The 16933-nt window shown below is 35.2% G+C and overlaps 1 protein-coding gene across 1 annotated transcript in view; it reads right to left on the reverse strand.

The window, feature by feature from the left end:
* The window catches only part of SNTG1 (syntrophin gamma 1), a gene marked incomplete at both ends in the record, with an annotated part of 193048 nt that overhangs the window by 118619 nt on the left and 57496 nt on the right, over window positions 1-16933 (reverse strand). The window lies entirely within an intron of this gene.

The raw sequence follows: 16933 nt of genomic DNA on the forward strand, positions 1-16933 counted from the left end.
GCAGTGGAAAAATACTTATTTAAAGCCTTAAGTCTTTGAAAAGCACAAGGTTGTGTTTTACCATGGTAGTAGCCTAGATTTTGGAAGTAGGAAGACAAGTAAATCACCGATCCAGCTGTGAATGCTCTCAGCCTTCTTGTAACTCTTTCACAATTACTTCTACGGCTCTTGTTCATGTCTAGCTTTTTTTATGGTGTGGCTGATGCCAGCCCATGCCACACAGCACAGAAGGGAACTCCATGCACCTCACCAGAGTGGTACAAAGGAGGCACATGAGCACCTAAGCAAAATGCTATACTTAACAGTGGAGAAATAACATTACAATAATGTTATATTATGAAAGCCAAGAAACATACACGGCTCTGTGTATCAGAGAATGAATAATTCCTGTTGTTCTGCCTCTGTAGCCTGCTAATTTGGGTTGATTTAGAACTTTTAAAACTTAAAAAAACTTAAGATTGCAGCATTCCTCTGTCTTGATGACTGAACTTCCTGCACAAAGAGCCAGCTTGTTGGGAGCAGTGGTGGGGAGCTGCTACAAAGTGATATATTAGACAAAACCTTTTAATGTGACATATTGCCCCCCCTTCTGCTATGATCTCATGATATCTGAATAACTCACAAGTTATGCCTATCAACAACCTATCCTACACATTTAATTACACGTATGTATAATACTATATACAGGTATTCTTCCATGTGGAATCACTGCATTACATTTAGTTAATTTAAAGCAATTCATCAAGAAAAAAAACCATCAACTTCCCATTTAAACACAATACTTCCTATTCTAGATTGGATGGCACAGAGGAGTAATGATATCATGACAAAATACTTGATTTAGTATCTGAAATCTACTCTGAAATTTTAGGCTATTTATTGATTAATATAGCACAGTGATTGTCAAGGCATACTTTGCAAGATAGTATGTATGTGTACTAATAACCAGACACACATATACAGATACTGTCATGCTGACTCAAATCTCACCCCAGAACTTTAGCTGTAACATAAACGACTTTGATGTGCACTTCCTATTTCTGGTGTGTTTTATACCTCAGCACTCATAAGTCGCACTTATTTCATAGAAAGATGACAATGTCTGTGGAGTAGTATAGATTAAGACTTTGAAATCCTGAATTCCATCAAAGAGACCATAGTGCATCCTCAGGCCTCACAGAAAACACATCCTTCTCTCTAATAAAGCAGTTACACAGTTCAGAACAGTCATAGACAAAGCAGACACAGGCATGTATTCTGTATTGAAATGACAGATGTGGATAGACAAAGTGTGGGAAAAATACAGCTACCATCTGCCTTTTTAAATTTTTTTTTACTCAGAAACAGGGAAGAAGGGAAGAAATTACAGCATTACCAACTCTAATTTATAGTCACCTTTTAAGATACCTACAAATAAGTGGACACCATCTATGAAAGAAGATGAGACACTAAACTCTGACCCTGAGGCTTTCTTCTTCCAAGAGTAAAATGGGCCACAAGTCTACATGATTTCATTTGATAATATATTGCTCTATGAATGCTAGAAGTTGCCCTAAGTAGTCTAATGTGACCATTTTCTTTAACCTCTCACACTTTCTCTCTCAAATTTCCTTTTCCCATAGGATGAAGAATTTAAGCTGGTATACAGTCTAGTTGAAATCAGCAATACTTACTTAATTTAAGCATATTTTGGAGTGTATAAAGCATATAATCCAGAAAGTGACTGGATTTGACACGTAAAATAAAGACTAAAGAGACATAAAAGATTGAATCACGGAATCATCTAGGTTGGAAAAGACCTCCAAGATCACCTAGTCCAAGCTCTGACCTAACGCTAACAAATCCTCCACTAAACCATATCACAAAGCTTTAAATCTAAACATCTTTTAAAGACCTCCAGGGATGGTGAATCAACCACTTCCCTGGGCAGCCTATTCCAATGAAAAAAACCACAAAACAAAACAAAACCTAATTAATTATTACAACATAGGAGAAATGGGCTATCAGCTATCCATTTCACTTACTTTCTAGTCATTATCAAAGCCATTTTAGGAAATAAGGCTAGTTGAAGAAAATTAGTTTTTTAATGAAATTAATTGTTATTTTGTAGCTTTCAGTTGAAAACCTTACTGTTATTTTATGGTTTTGTCTTTATTTTACATAAGAAATTAACAATTGCTGAACTGTTTTAAATCAAGTGTGTCTTACAGGATCAATTTACTTGGTATTCTCATTCAACATGTACTTTGTCATGCTCCTCCACTCCAAAAGAGAATGAGATATGATAGGAAATCTATTCTTACTGAGGAAACTTTTCAGTCGTATACTAGAACAGCTCATGTTCAGAAATGGAAAATTGGTAACTTTTATAAAAAAGCTAACAGCCAAAATAAATTTAACTAGTTGTTATGGAGAGTTATGTCTCTGGGGATAACAAAAAAAGATAATGTTGAAAACGGGAGTCAGTTTGTCTGAAAGATGCAATACAGTATGTATGTCTACAGTTTTACAAAGATGAGTGGAATTCTAACAGAAGTCAGAGATACTGGCATATCAGTTCTTTTTTCTTCTGTCTCCGTCATTGCCTGCCATTGAATTAGCTAAATGCTTTGTAGAACTATTTTTGTAAAACAAGAACTGGATGAATGTAAATCTAGTGCTTGTCCATGCTTGGGAGATGTACATGAATGAAAAATACATTTATTTGCACAAGTATATCCATGTGGATCTGCATTGGTAACATATTCCGATAACAAAGCTACCACTGAAGTAATTTCATGAATATATTGAATATGACAGTTATAAATCGTGACATAATTTTCGGATAAAGAAATGGATAAGATATCTGCTGATCCATCCTTCTCCCTTCTTAGAACAAAGCCCCCTCACATTTATTGTATATACATTGTCAATACCTTATCAGTCCAGCACTATCATTGACAATGTATGTATTTGTAATTTCTGGCAGTGATAATTCAAGAAGTATTTCAAGACTGTTTTCAAATTTAAGATTATCAAAAACCTCGATAAAATTATTCAAAAACCTCTTCAGTTACAGCGTATTTTCTGATGGAAGAGGAAACCTTAAAGCTATGTTGATCAGAATAACTAGCCTTGTCTTTTTCTCCTGCACCATGACACGTTGCTTGCATTAAAAAAAAAAAAAAAGAAAAAGACTGAAGACTTACTACAAAGATGTAATTTGACCAACTTCTAAGAAGAGAAAAAGAAACACTTTTTATTAAAGTAATTTTGAATAGACTTTATTAAAAAAAAAAAAAAAGACTATTTTCCTAAGGTTTATATATACACACACACACACATATATGTATATACATACATATATGTATATATATATATATATGATACTTGAGGTAAATTCATAGTAGTAAATCCATGGAATATTTTCCTCCCAAAATTTTAACTAGGTTGTACACCTAACATATTGAAAGTCTAACAAAATTACATCTAACCTTCTTCTCCCCAAAAATCTATTTAGCATTGCTGTTACTACTTGATGTAGTTTTATTTCATTTAATTTGGTGAGCAATACTAGCCATTGATTTGTTGGTGTAATACTCACTGTGTAGTGAAGTTATTCCTGTAACAGGAAGAAGCTGCGATGCTGTAAAGTCCTTACATTTCCTCATGAATATCATAGCTATATTTTTAATTTCTGCCACTGCAGAAATGCATAATATATGACATATATACATACATACGTATCTACATATGTAATATAGAATGTTGTGATGTGAAAAGTACTATATAAACATAAATATTAAATACTGTTTATCAATTTCACTGTGCAAATAATAAGCTTACTACTGGTGTGGTAAGTAATAAATTTACCTTTGCCACACATAGCCCTATCTAAGGCTGGTATTTTCATGAGTGAAGTAAGACAGGTAAAAATAACAGTTGTGCTTTTCAGAAGCAGCAGCTGTGCAAAATAGTGAAATTAGAAAAACTGGTATTTCTGGAGTGACAGTGTCTATATTTCTACAAAATTACTGTAATGACTGCAAGACAGCCATTTGAAGAGGTGAATTTTATGGTGGTGTGTGACACTGCTGAATAAATCTTTCCATAATAATAACACTGGTTTGAATTTTCAATAATGCCTGCAATGATATTGCCTTTTAATTTTATAAAACCTTTTAAAGTCTCACTTCAAGAAAACATTTGAGCATATGCTGAAGTCTCTCAATATATTCATGAAAGCACTGATGCGTGAAATCCCTCTGACTTCAGTAAGTATTTTTTCCTGAATGAGGCTGTAAATTCACTCTTAAATTACAAATGAAATTTATCCGCAAATGAAGTGGTAAGGACTTAAACAGAAGATGTATATTATCTAGGATTTGTGGTCTCCTGAGCTGAAGCAGATTCCACTCATCAGTATGCTTCAAAGAAGAATTCAGTTCTTTAATGAATACCTTGAATTATAAACATCTGGGGAAGAAGAACAAAAAAAAAAAAAAAAAAAAAAAGATACTGTGTGTAGTTTGCACAATCCACTAATCATCAAGTCTGTCAGCACATACTACAATATATATCCTGGTACAATGACACAAAAGTCTGAGACCAGAATGCTCAACTTATGCACGCAGCTGTTTTGAATTGTGTTTATTCAAAAAAAAAACTGGCTTCTTTCAGTAAAAGACAATGTAGTTGATTTAAAATATTCAAATTAAAAACACATCACGGTATGGGGAGTTTTAAATTCCTATGATCTGATAACAATTAGAATATTTGCCCATGAAGAATGTTAATTAATTAATATGATAGTTAAACCTATCAAAGCTTTTCTTTAGAAAATTTCTGTTATTGATGTACAGAGCAAACTAGAACACATTTTTATGACAGCAGTTCCAACTCAGGCTGTGCAACTGAAAGTACACTTCAGGTCATAGCTTGACATTACCAGAGTTGTTGATTTTGTATTTTGCTGCCCAGTTGTAGAACTTGTACTACATATTTAGATACAAAACCAAATGATTTCCAAACTAGAATGAGGAGGCTCCTCAAACAAAGCAAAAAGAAGTGCACAGCAGAATGGTACATGTACTGAGGATGAAGGAAGATATGCCCTTCTTTTCAGAAAGCAGTGACCTTTTTTGCAACTAACTTGCTTCCAACACTCTTTGAAAAAAAGGCAGGAGGATGCAGTAATATTAGTGGTTACGGCAGTGATACCCTACCTAAGCTTACTACTAATTAATTATTCTGAAAAGTGGCAAATAGAGATTTAGAGTTTCTCAGAATTACACAAGAATTGAACCAAGGTAGCAGTTACACAGTGAATGCTCCAACTACAAAGAAACTATATAAAAGATCATTTCAGAGCCATATACAGAGAGATTCAGGGTTTAATGCTTTTTGACAAGTCTCAACAGACTTACCACTTAGAAATAAAATTATTCTTGATTCCAAGTGACAGCACTCATTTGAGCTAGACCATCACGTGGTTTCTCAGTTGGACAATATCATACTAGTCTTACTATAACTGTCTTCTGGCTTTATTCATTGCTCTTCGCCCTACCTGTTTTCACTAGCTCATGGGCTTTGGACATAAAAGATCCATAATATGCAACCTCAAGACTCATGTATAAAGCATTAGTAGAAAACTAAGTGACTTTCCTTTAAAAACAGATAATCATGTTTAAAGCCTACATGCAAAGTAGGTCATTTGCATTAGTTGACAGTAAGAGCTATCTACAAAGTTTTGTTCATAATCAGAACTAAAGTGTTTTGTAACAGCAATAGACTGCAATTCAGAATAGCAGCAGACTGCAATTATTACTTAGATGTTTATCCTTTCAAAACTAAGGAATGCCTCATCAAAAGATAACCATTAACACCTAAGGAAGAAAAAATAAATCATGTTTTACAAAAAAGTAAAAGTCTGACAGAAAAAAAATGCTCTGACAGCATTTTCCTGTTCTTCTTTCATTAAACTTAGCATTGTTAATAAACAAAATCCAGAAAAAGATATAATTTAGTGTTTAATTTAGTGTTTAAAGTGCTTAATTAGCATTCTTAGGTCATATACTTTAGTTTGGAATTCTGTTCTACTAAAGACTGCACATAGTGGTCATCACAGTTCGTATTATATAAAATCATTAGCAGGCCATTAGTTCAATGCAGAAACTACAGAAAGTGAGGAATTAGAACTTGCTAAAATTGTAAATGTTTGCAAACTGGGAATGGCAGTTACAGGCCCCTCAACATTCCATATCATACTCTGAAAAACTAAAGATATTATTTCCCTTAATAAATTCTAACTCTACTACATTGTTTGCAGTGACCTGTCAGTAACCTAGACTTATGGACTTTAGTAGAACAAACTTTGGCCTCTTCAGGAATCTATTTGGAAGAATCCATGGGTTAGGGCCCTAGAAGAAAGGGTGGTCCAAGACAGCTAGTCAATATCAAGCATCACTTCCTCCAAACTCAAGATCAGTGCATCCCTATGAGTAAGAAGGCAAGCAAAGGGGGCAGAACACCTGCATGGATGAGCAGGGAGCTCCTGGTGAAGCTCAGACAAAAAAGAAAAAGGAAGTTTACAACATGTGGAAAAAGGGACAGACCACTTGGAAGGAATATAGAGACACTGTCAGGATATGCAGGGATGCGACAAGGAAGGCCTAGGCTCATTTGGAATTAGATCTGGCAAGGGATGTCAAGGACAACAAGAAGATCTTCATCAAATATGTCAGTAGAAAAAGGAAGACTGGGGAAAATGGTGCAGGTGCCCTGTTCACAAAGGATGACAGACCTGGATGCTGGACGACAGAGCTCATAGAGTTATGCTTAGTGTTGCAGTCTTGTTGGAGGCCTGTAACTAACTGGTGGTGTCCCCCAGGGGTCAGTACTGGGTGCAGTGTTGTTCAACTTATCAAGGACCTGGACCATGGAACAGAGTGCACCCTCAGCATGTTTGCTGACAACACAAAGCTCGGAGGAGGGGCTGATACCCCAGAGGGCTGTGCTGCCATTCAGAGGGACCTCGACAGGCTGGAGGGTTGGGCCAAGAGGAACCTCATGAAGGTTCCTCTTGGAACCTTCACAAGGGCAAGTGAAGGGTCCTGCACCTAAAAAGGAATAACCCAAAGCACCAGTACAGGCTGGGGGCTGACCTGCAGAGAGGGACCTGGGAGTCCTGGTGGACAGCAGTCTGGCCACGAGCCAGCAACGTGCCCTTGTGGCCAAGAAAGCCAATGGTATCACAGGTTACATTTGGAAGAGTGTTGCCAGTAGGTCAAGGGAGGTGATCCTGCCCCTCCACTCAGCCCTGGTGAGGTCACACCTGGAGTATTGTGTCCAATTCTGGGCTGAAGAGGCACACAGAGTTCTGTACAAGAGGGACACAGAACTACTGGAGTGAGTTCAGAGGACGGCTATGATTATTAGGGGACCTGTCATATGAGATCAGGCTGAGGGAACTTTTGCCTGGAGAAGAGAAGACTGAGGAGAGACCTCACCAACGTATATAAATACCTGAGGGGAGAGTGTCAAGAGGATGGAGTCGGTTTCTTTTAAGTTGGGCCCAGCGACAGGATGAGAGGCAACAGGCACAGACTGAAACACTGGAGGTTCCAGCTGAATATGAGAGGGCATTTCTTTACTGTGAGGGTGACAGGGTGCTGGAACAGGTTGCCCAGAGAGGTTGTGAAGTCTCTTTCTCTGGAGATATTCAAAACCCGCCTGGATACCATCCTGTGCAATGTGCTCTAGGTGATCCTGCTTGGCAGGGAGGTTGGACTAGATGATCTTCAGAGGTTCCTTCTAACCTCAGCCATTCTGTGATTCTGTGTGACCAGTACTTCTCTGAATCACCCAGTTGAACATCAGCCTGTCGATTCTCATGTAAACTCTCTTCCATACAATGGGTTTTGTTAACATTCCCAAATCTATATTCCATGGACTACTACTGGTCTTGAACTGTGTCCATAGAAGAAAAAAGTACACAAATATGCATTTCTTAGTTATTGAATGATCATTCATTCTAACAAGAAAATGAGTGGAAAATAAAATATCAGTATTTGTTTTATAAAAGGATACTGTAGAGTACAAAGAATAGTACTTGTATAGTGCAAAGAAAAGTATTTTGATTGAAAGAAACATTACATTTTAATGTTTCTTGTACTCTATAACACATATTAGAATACAAAGAACATGAATAAAATGCATTTTAATGTTCTGATTAAAATGTAAGCATTGAATCAACTGAAATTTGACATGTTTCATGTACAGACCTTACCTCAGTGCTTAAATGATGCAGTTACTCATGACAAGAAAATACCTATGCAAACAAACAAACAAAAATTTCAAAGAACTGGAAGACTCTCACCTAAACTCTTTCTGTTCCTGTTCTCTTTCTGTTCCTTTCTGTTCTGAGCTTTTTCAATACAGCTATGTGTAGTGTGTATACGACAGAGCTGAATCACACAAGTGCCTATCCTTGTTTTCACATTGCCTACCCCAGTATGGTTCTCCTTCTCTAGGATTACTCAGCTACACTGAACAATCAGTGTGGTTCTATAGTTTTAATAACTCTTTAAACTCTCATAACTTTTATTTTTATGTGGAAAGTTATTATGTACGCAACTTCTGGGCATCTACTATTCTTCTCTGCTAATTCATAAACACATATTATTGTAATTATATATTTAATGAGTTTCTAAACAACTGGATGAGAAGAATGAAGCAAACCCCTTAATAGTACTGAAAACATAAAACAGTTTCTAAACTTCTAAACAGAAACTAACTTCCATTTATTCTATATTTTAAAAAGGATATGAAGTAGGAGCTTTAATTCTTTCGAGCAAAATAAAACATTTTACCAGTTGTATATTACAACTGTATGAGGCTCATATAGCCATCACCATGTAGCTAAACTACACAACCCCACCATCTGTTAAATATTTTAGGTCAATATGACTAATTCTGGTTTGAATTAGTTCCAGTAATATGTATATTTCAGCTTCTACAGATATTACATGCTTTCATTATAATAGAATTTATTTATGTAAATCTTTCATTGGTGTGATAATTCAGAAATTTACAATAGGAGTCAGATTTTGTTTGGAATCAATCTCATTGCTACAGTCCAAATAAAAAATCAATCGTAGCTGCTTTGGAAGAAATGTGTGATCCTCATAGTAAGCAAAACAAGATTCCTAGAGAAATGGGAGAAGCATCTACAATACTGTTACAACAACATCTACAGATTTCTACACAGCTTTGCAACATTTACTAAACAAGCATGTTCTTTCTGTATGTTGTTTGTGAAAAGATCATCAACAATATTCAAAACTCATGCACATTACTAAACTGCATAACATGGCTACTGCTTCTTTTCCTAATGCTTCAAGTCTCCCAGTTGGCCCTGCAATTTGAAATACATTCTTAAATTTTAAATATTTTCTGAACAGAGATATGTCTAAGATCATTGAAAACATTGCTTGAACATTTTATCTGACAAAGCAGAGCCTCAGTTCAGGGGCAGGGCGGGATCAGTTCCAGAATAAGGGTGTGCTTACACTAATCACATTGCAAGACTGGGGTCGAACAAACAGCTAGTGGCAAATTTCACATTTACATATTCAATATAAAATTTGCTGTTGGCAAATATGACCTTAACATTTACTTTTCATGAACAGTCACACTAATCAAGCACCAGCACATAAGTGCTCATGAAAAATTAATACAAAATGGTCTTAAAGAGTTTGAAATCAAATTTTAATTCTGAATTTGAATAATATTAATGTGCAAGCCTACTGCTATTTGTTCAACACTAAATGTTATTGACTTCACAATGACATAAAGCGTAATTCTTGGACAAATTTGTATTTGAAGTAATGTTTTAGATCAATATATGCAGTTAAGTCTGCTAAACTTCTCAGCAGCTCAAGATTTAATCTCATAATAAGATATTTTATTACTTCAGGGAATGTGCTCAATGGCAAAAGAACTAAGTTTTCATCTGAGAAAACATATAATAAAAGTCTTTCATAGCATTTAATGCTATTCAGTACAAAAGAACTTTACTGCATCTAGCTGAAGATGAGAAACTGACTTTGTTCTTTGTAAATATATGTAAAAAAAAAAAAAAAAAAAAAAAAAGGAACAAAGAATTCCCAAATTTAGCAAAACACTTAAACTGATAGTTTTAGGCAAAGGCATAAATGTTTTGCTGAATTGGGATTCAACACAGCTATCCTGTGATATGGAACATCCACAAGCGATATTGCCTAAACATTTCAGGATCATTTTCAGAATCTATATTTTAAGCCTTGGAAAAAATGAGGTTAGGGTACTCACACTGGAGAACTAACTGGAGGATATCTACAGACATTTTGGAAAGAAAAAAGACTAACATATAATAGGTAGACAAAAGAGCCAATTTTTATTTCAGCATAATTATGAAAATGTGCTGCTGAATTAAAGTTCTATCAATTTATAGAATGAGGTCTTCATAACTTATGAGGTTAAGCATAAATCTGAGATATTTACCCCAAATGATCAGACTGGATATCACATTTCAACCCTTATTTTATTTTCCTAATTAGGCAATAATCCCACAAAAATCTTATCTTGCCAGCATTTAATTACCATCTCAGACTTAATACTCCTATAAAAAACAGAATGTATAGACTGTTAAATAACATGGACATGTTCTCCGAAGGAAAAAAAAAAAAAAAAAAAGAAAAAAAAAACTGACAACAAAAGAAAAACAAAATGCTTTATAAAAATTGTTACATTGCTGCTGGGTGATAAATCAGAATATCACAGATGAATGCACAAACCAGAGGCCCCAAGTTTAGAAACTGTAGGTCTTCCAAACCTTAATAATTTTGGTTTACAATTTTCTGTGTGCTATAAAAATTCAGAAAATAAGCAAAACAATGCTGATGCTACACAACTCAAAGTTATCTAAGGATAAAAAGATAATTCCAACAAGCACACTCTTGCAATATAACACTTTCCTACTGAGATATAAAAAAATAGGTCTCGATAACTTCTTGGATATTAAAAGCTGTAGTTGTAGACGTTAAAGTAAAATTTTAAATGTCTTTGTACTGCCAAATTCCAAAGTTCCCAAGATTTTAATTAGAAAAAAAAAATACTACTTTGTGTCTAAGATTTGTTTCTGTGGTCATTGTTGTGCATTTGATTTATCTTACCCTAAAACTTCATTTATTGATTGATAGAACAATGCTTTAAATAGCTTGTAAAACCTTGTAATCTTTCAGGGTGACAGATGTTAAAACGCAATGTTTCATCTATTAGCTTTCATTAAGGCCAAAGTTATCTCTCACTAACACTTTTATCTGCAATCACTAACACTTTTCTCTGCAATCACTAAGTCAAAAATAATACATTGAAAAAAAATAATACCTGAAGTGCACAGGGGATTTTTAATGTGTTTCATATTATATCTTTATGTAAACCTGACTGGGTAAAAGATGCCAAAAAACCCTTAAGGTTACTGAGGTATGATGAAGATTTTGTTAAATATGTCTAATTATTTAGTATGTAAATATGTTATATTCAGATTATTATAAGAAGGTATTTCAGTATTTCAGGGAATTCATAGATACCCTCAGTACTTACTACTACACATCAACATGCTAAAACACGGTCGTTGTTTTAATGCAAAGTACTTTCCTTTTAATGGGGGAGTATAATTAGAACCTTTGATGTATTCTGAATTGGGACTGGCTTGACAAGGCCATGTGAAGTAGAACAGAGCTACCTACATTCTACCTACATAAACGTAATTTAAAGATACGTCATTATCCTGGTAATGCCATTTCAGCCTGAGCACTGACTACTTCCCATCTTGTTCAGAAAAGTACAAACAGCACGGTGAGGCAATAATATCTGCCTGTCTCTGCACTACAATCTGAAGAAAGGGTAACCTTTTTCAATTTTAATGAAGAATTTCTTCCTTCTGTCACAACATCTGCACCACAGTTTTCTTCCTTGCACCCATCTGATTTTTCTATACCCAGAAAAATGACAATTCTGGTTAGTTAAAGCAGATATTGTAACAGCTAGGAAAATGTCATAACTCTCTATGCCTGCATATGCATATTTGTACTTTTTTGAACATGCCTTTTATTTGTGAATCCTTCTGACTAGCTAAAATAGTGCATATGCTCTGTTTTGTCCTATTTAATGTTTGGGTCCATGACAAGCCATAAGAAATAAAGAATGTGACTTTTACAGGTGAACATTTCCCACCACATGGCTGTTTCTTGTTTAAAGAAAATTCTGTTGCCTTTCAGACAATATTTTCTAGATCATATGGATAAATGAAAAAAAAAAAAAAAGTAATAGAGACCTGCGAAGATATTTATGTATATAGAAGGTTTCTTTTTTCCTACACTAAATTGTTCTGGACTCACAGAGCGCTTTGTGTATTTTTGTTTCATTTGCCATTTGGTGGCACTTGATCCTCTCTGTGCTATTCTTGTATAATCTATGTTATTATGAAGTAATTATTTCAAGTTAAAAAAAAAATAAAATCAAAACAACTAGAAACAACTAGTGGACTGTGTCTTATGAAATAACAGCCACTCAAAAACAGATTTAAAACAATTAGGCCTCTCATGCTTTACTAGCATTTTCTTATTTTTCAATTATTGTACAGCTATGCAATCTCAGACATGAGTACAGACTGGGAGAACTCATTGAGAGCAGCCCTGAAGAGAAGGTCTTGGGTGTTCTGGTAGATGAAAGGCTTGATGTGAGCTGGTAGCATGTGCTTTCAGCCCAGAAGGCCAACTGCATCCTGGGCTGCATCAACAGAGAAGTGGCCAGCAGGCTGGGGGAGGTGACTATGCCACTCTGCTCTGCACTCTTGAAGCCCCACTTGGAGTGCTGCATCCAGGTCTGGGGGCCTCCAGCACAAGAAGAATGTGGATCTCTGAGTGGCTCCAGAGGACGGCCCTGAAAACGATCAGAGGGCTGGAGCACCCCTCCTATGAAAAACGCATAAGAGAGCTGGGTATGTTCTACCTGGAGAAAGCTCCAGGGAGACCTCATAATGGCATTTCAGTATTTAAAGACGGCTTATAAAAAAGATGGAACAATTTTTTACTGAGGCAGGTAATGATAGAACAGAAAGTAATGGTTTTAAACTAAAAGAGGGGAGATTAGAGGTTAGGAGAAAATTCTTCACTCAGAGGGTGATGAAGCACTGGCTGCCCAGAGAAGCTGTGGATGCCCCATCCCTAGAGGTGTTCAAGGCCATGTTAAGTAAAGCATCAATGTAAACAAGTATCGATGTCAAAAACAAATCAAGTCTAATGGCACACACATTAAAACCTCTGCTCAGTTGTCTATTTTCTTTGCAGCACAGGCTTTCAGCCATAATAGAACTGCATGCCAAAGAAGGAAGCAATGGCAACCACCTGAAGGATGTCACACCATAACTGTCAATTCTTTCAGTCTATCACACTAAACCCCAATAGATTTTCACTTTGAGAACCATAGCTATGTAAAAAGAAAAAAACAATACTACTCAAATAGACTCAATACTAGTCATGGTGACATGTTCTACCCCATCTATTAAAACTTACTAGAACTGATGAAAAGTTTTAAAAGGTGAAGTCTTGATAAAATGACCAATATAGGGAGAGCTATGTTGAGAAAAAGATATGTTAGACATGCAGCACAAATTGCTGTTTTTAAAAAGTCTAACATCAAAGTTCTTAAATAAGTTCGGGTCTTTTCTGAGTATGACATGAAAAATATTTATTTGAACACTGAAAGCGTAGCTAAACGCATGAAAGAATGAAATTCCAGGATGTATTTTAATACAAGGAATTTCTACAACACAGAAAAACAAACAAACAAACAAACAACAAACTCCAAAACCAACCAACCTAAAAAAAGACAGCAAACTATTTCCACCTGCTAGGTTCTATGCTACCTGATGTGCACTCATTTCAAATCAATGCTGAAATACTTGCCAGATTATTAGCTCCAAATTTCACAAACAATAAGGACATTATAAATACAGTATCATAAAAGTTTTCATTAATTATATCAGAGTAGTTAAAGTGGTGTTATCATTTTTCTTGTAATCCATGAGTCACATGTAGAAAACAACAGCTATATGGAAGAAGTAATAACTCAGCCTCTTCTTATGAAGAAAACTATTGGATATCCAAAACGTTCAAATTGAAGAATGAAATTTTATTCATTTATTTATTTATGTATTTTCCCCCCTCCGAAGTGCTGACCACACAGCTTCAATATTTAAAGCCCTCATTCAATCTACAAAGGAAAAAATTAAATGGTTGTGCTATGCGTTTTACAGTACAGGATCTCTGCCACATAATATGAGAAGGTGTTAACGTGTATGTACAGGCTGCTGTTATCACTATCACCAAACAGCACAATATTAATAGAAAACATTTTCTAAAGATACTTTTCTCTAACAGATTCTGAAGTACTTCATATGTTCAGTGAACTAAACGTGATAATAGTATAGGTCTCTCTTTCGCAGTTAAGGAAGTAAAGATAACATAAAAACTTAATTTACCAACAGATATATTCATCAGAGTCAAGACAGAGTGAGATTTCAGATCATTTGGTTTCATGTCCTGCCTTACAAATACAATATGCTCATTCTTCTTTTAAAAACATTACCAAAAAAAAATATGTTACTGAAACAATTAATAACGGATTTAATTAAAAAAAAAAAAAAGGATGATAACACTTTTAAAAGAAAAAATCAGAGTAAGAGCTTTTTCAGTTTCATATAATTGCAATTAAGCAACTGTTTCTACACCATCACCTTCATATAACTGATATCACTCACAGGTACAGTTACAACCCTGCTAAATATAGGGAAAAGGAGGAAGCCAAAGGTACAATGCAATGCATGTGGATATCTCATTTCAGGCCATTTTGTTAGAAAAGATGCACTACGTCCACACTAGATCGGCTTCTAGATAGTATGCAACTGAGTTGACACATACTCCAAGCTACTACTACTACTACTCCAAGCTACTAAGTGGTAGCTTGGAGAAAGTAGCTCACAGAAGGTCCTCTCACTCTCACACATTTCTTCATTGTTAGTGATATAGTGGCTAGCCTTAAAACCACCAAAAAAGTCCTCATGTTGCAAGAACAGCATTATACTGCTAATTGCCTATCTATTGTTTGCCTAATCTAACATGCCTAATTTGCCTATCTATTTTGCCTAATGTTAGGCAAACAACATTAAGTGGAGGTAAGGTCTACAGATTAATTAGTTTCCAGGCTACAGATCTTTCTAGCCTTATGAATGATCATATTAATTGTGAACCCTTAAGTTAGTGTAGAGTAGGTGTGTGGATTCATGCCTTGTGTACTATTGGACCATATTCATCAGACAGAAGCCTAAACTTATATGACTATCTATGCATACTATTTCTAATGTCAGCTTTCAAAGAGTCTTATAAAATGTTAAGGAGATTCAAAAAAGACATCAAAGAAATAATGAATATATCTAGAATAGAAAGAGCACAAATTCATATAAATTAAAGGATGTAACACACTCTCCCTACTTCCAAATTCAACCTGAGACTATACTGTTGGAGAGAAATTGCCAATATGATATTGGGAGATATTTTTAAAGAAAATTATAAGTTCCCCGCCTCCCCAGCCTCTTCCCGTGCCAATATTTCACTACAGACAGCATGTATCTATTTCACCATAGTAGAGCTCTTGGAGTGAAGCAATGTTATGTTGTACTCAGATGGGATTCTTTACAATCCAAGCTGAATAACAAGCTGACACTCAGTCTTTGATAGAGACTCATAGTATCTTTTCATGGTAATGAATAATATCTTCACCTTCTACAAACAGAAAAATAAGCTCAAAATTAAGTGACTCACCTAAAGCTAAGAAAATTTGTAAAAGAACTGAGCAGATACTTCTAGTAACGTATAATAGAAATGAATAAACCTACATATCCAGCCTTATAAGAGTCTTATCTATATATCAATTTGTTATACTCAGGCTTCAGATTATAGTATACTTGAGGAATAACATTATCTGTGCATCACTAAATGCTACATCACCAGATTAACTAATAACTAATAACTGAATAACTAATGGCAGACAACAAAGGACAAGAGTGTCCACAACTGTTAAGCCAACTAAATTTAACATATAACAGGGAAAGATTCTCCCTGCTATGAAAGACAGTCCTAATCTGATAAAAGTACTTAATTTTGAAATTCAAATGGGAAAATAATCTTATCTGTGTAGTGTAGTAAAAACGGCACGGTGAAATACTAGAGCCAATTGTCACTGGTGTAATATCATAAGCTGTACTGATTATGATGCCGATTTTTTCATTACAGAGCTATGAAGTTCACACATTTGCTTAAAATGTTTCTGCAAACAGCAAGAAGTGTTGGATCTAGAAAAGAACAAGAATAAACATTAACAGTATTTGAACTGCAGATACATATACAAGTCTGAATTTCCTATGGGAAATTTCAGCTTCACACACTGCAAAAAAATTCATACTAGTTTATAACAAGTATTTTCTAAGACATCAGGACAAAGCAAAACATGAATATAATCTCACATGATACCTGCTACGTCTTAATTAGTTAAATAAAATAATATAAAATAAAATCAGAATGAAACAAAGCTCATGAAAATTGCATAGGCATTTTAAAAGTACCTAGATGTGATAAGGATTGAAAATGAAGTCTCCATTGCTGTTCTGCTCACTGCTGTGAGCAAGTATACCACCCACACTTCCTATTTTCTCTGTTACCTTGAGATTAGAGCTATGGATCCCGTATTCAAGAAAGCCTCTGCAAGACAGGAGTGATAGAACAACTGAAACTACACAGGGCATGCTGCAAACAAAATCCACCTATAACTCCTGCTGGCAGAACAGTTTCTGTAC

The sequence above is a fragment of the Netta rufina genome (genome assembly GCF_964035555.1).
Source record: "Netta rufina genome assembly, chromosome: 2".
Lineage (NCBI taxonomy): Eukaryota > Metazoa > Chordata > Aves > Anseriformes > Anatidae > Netta > Netta rufina.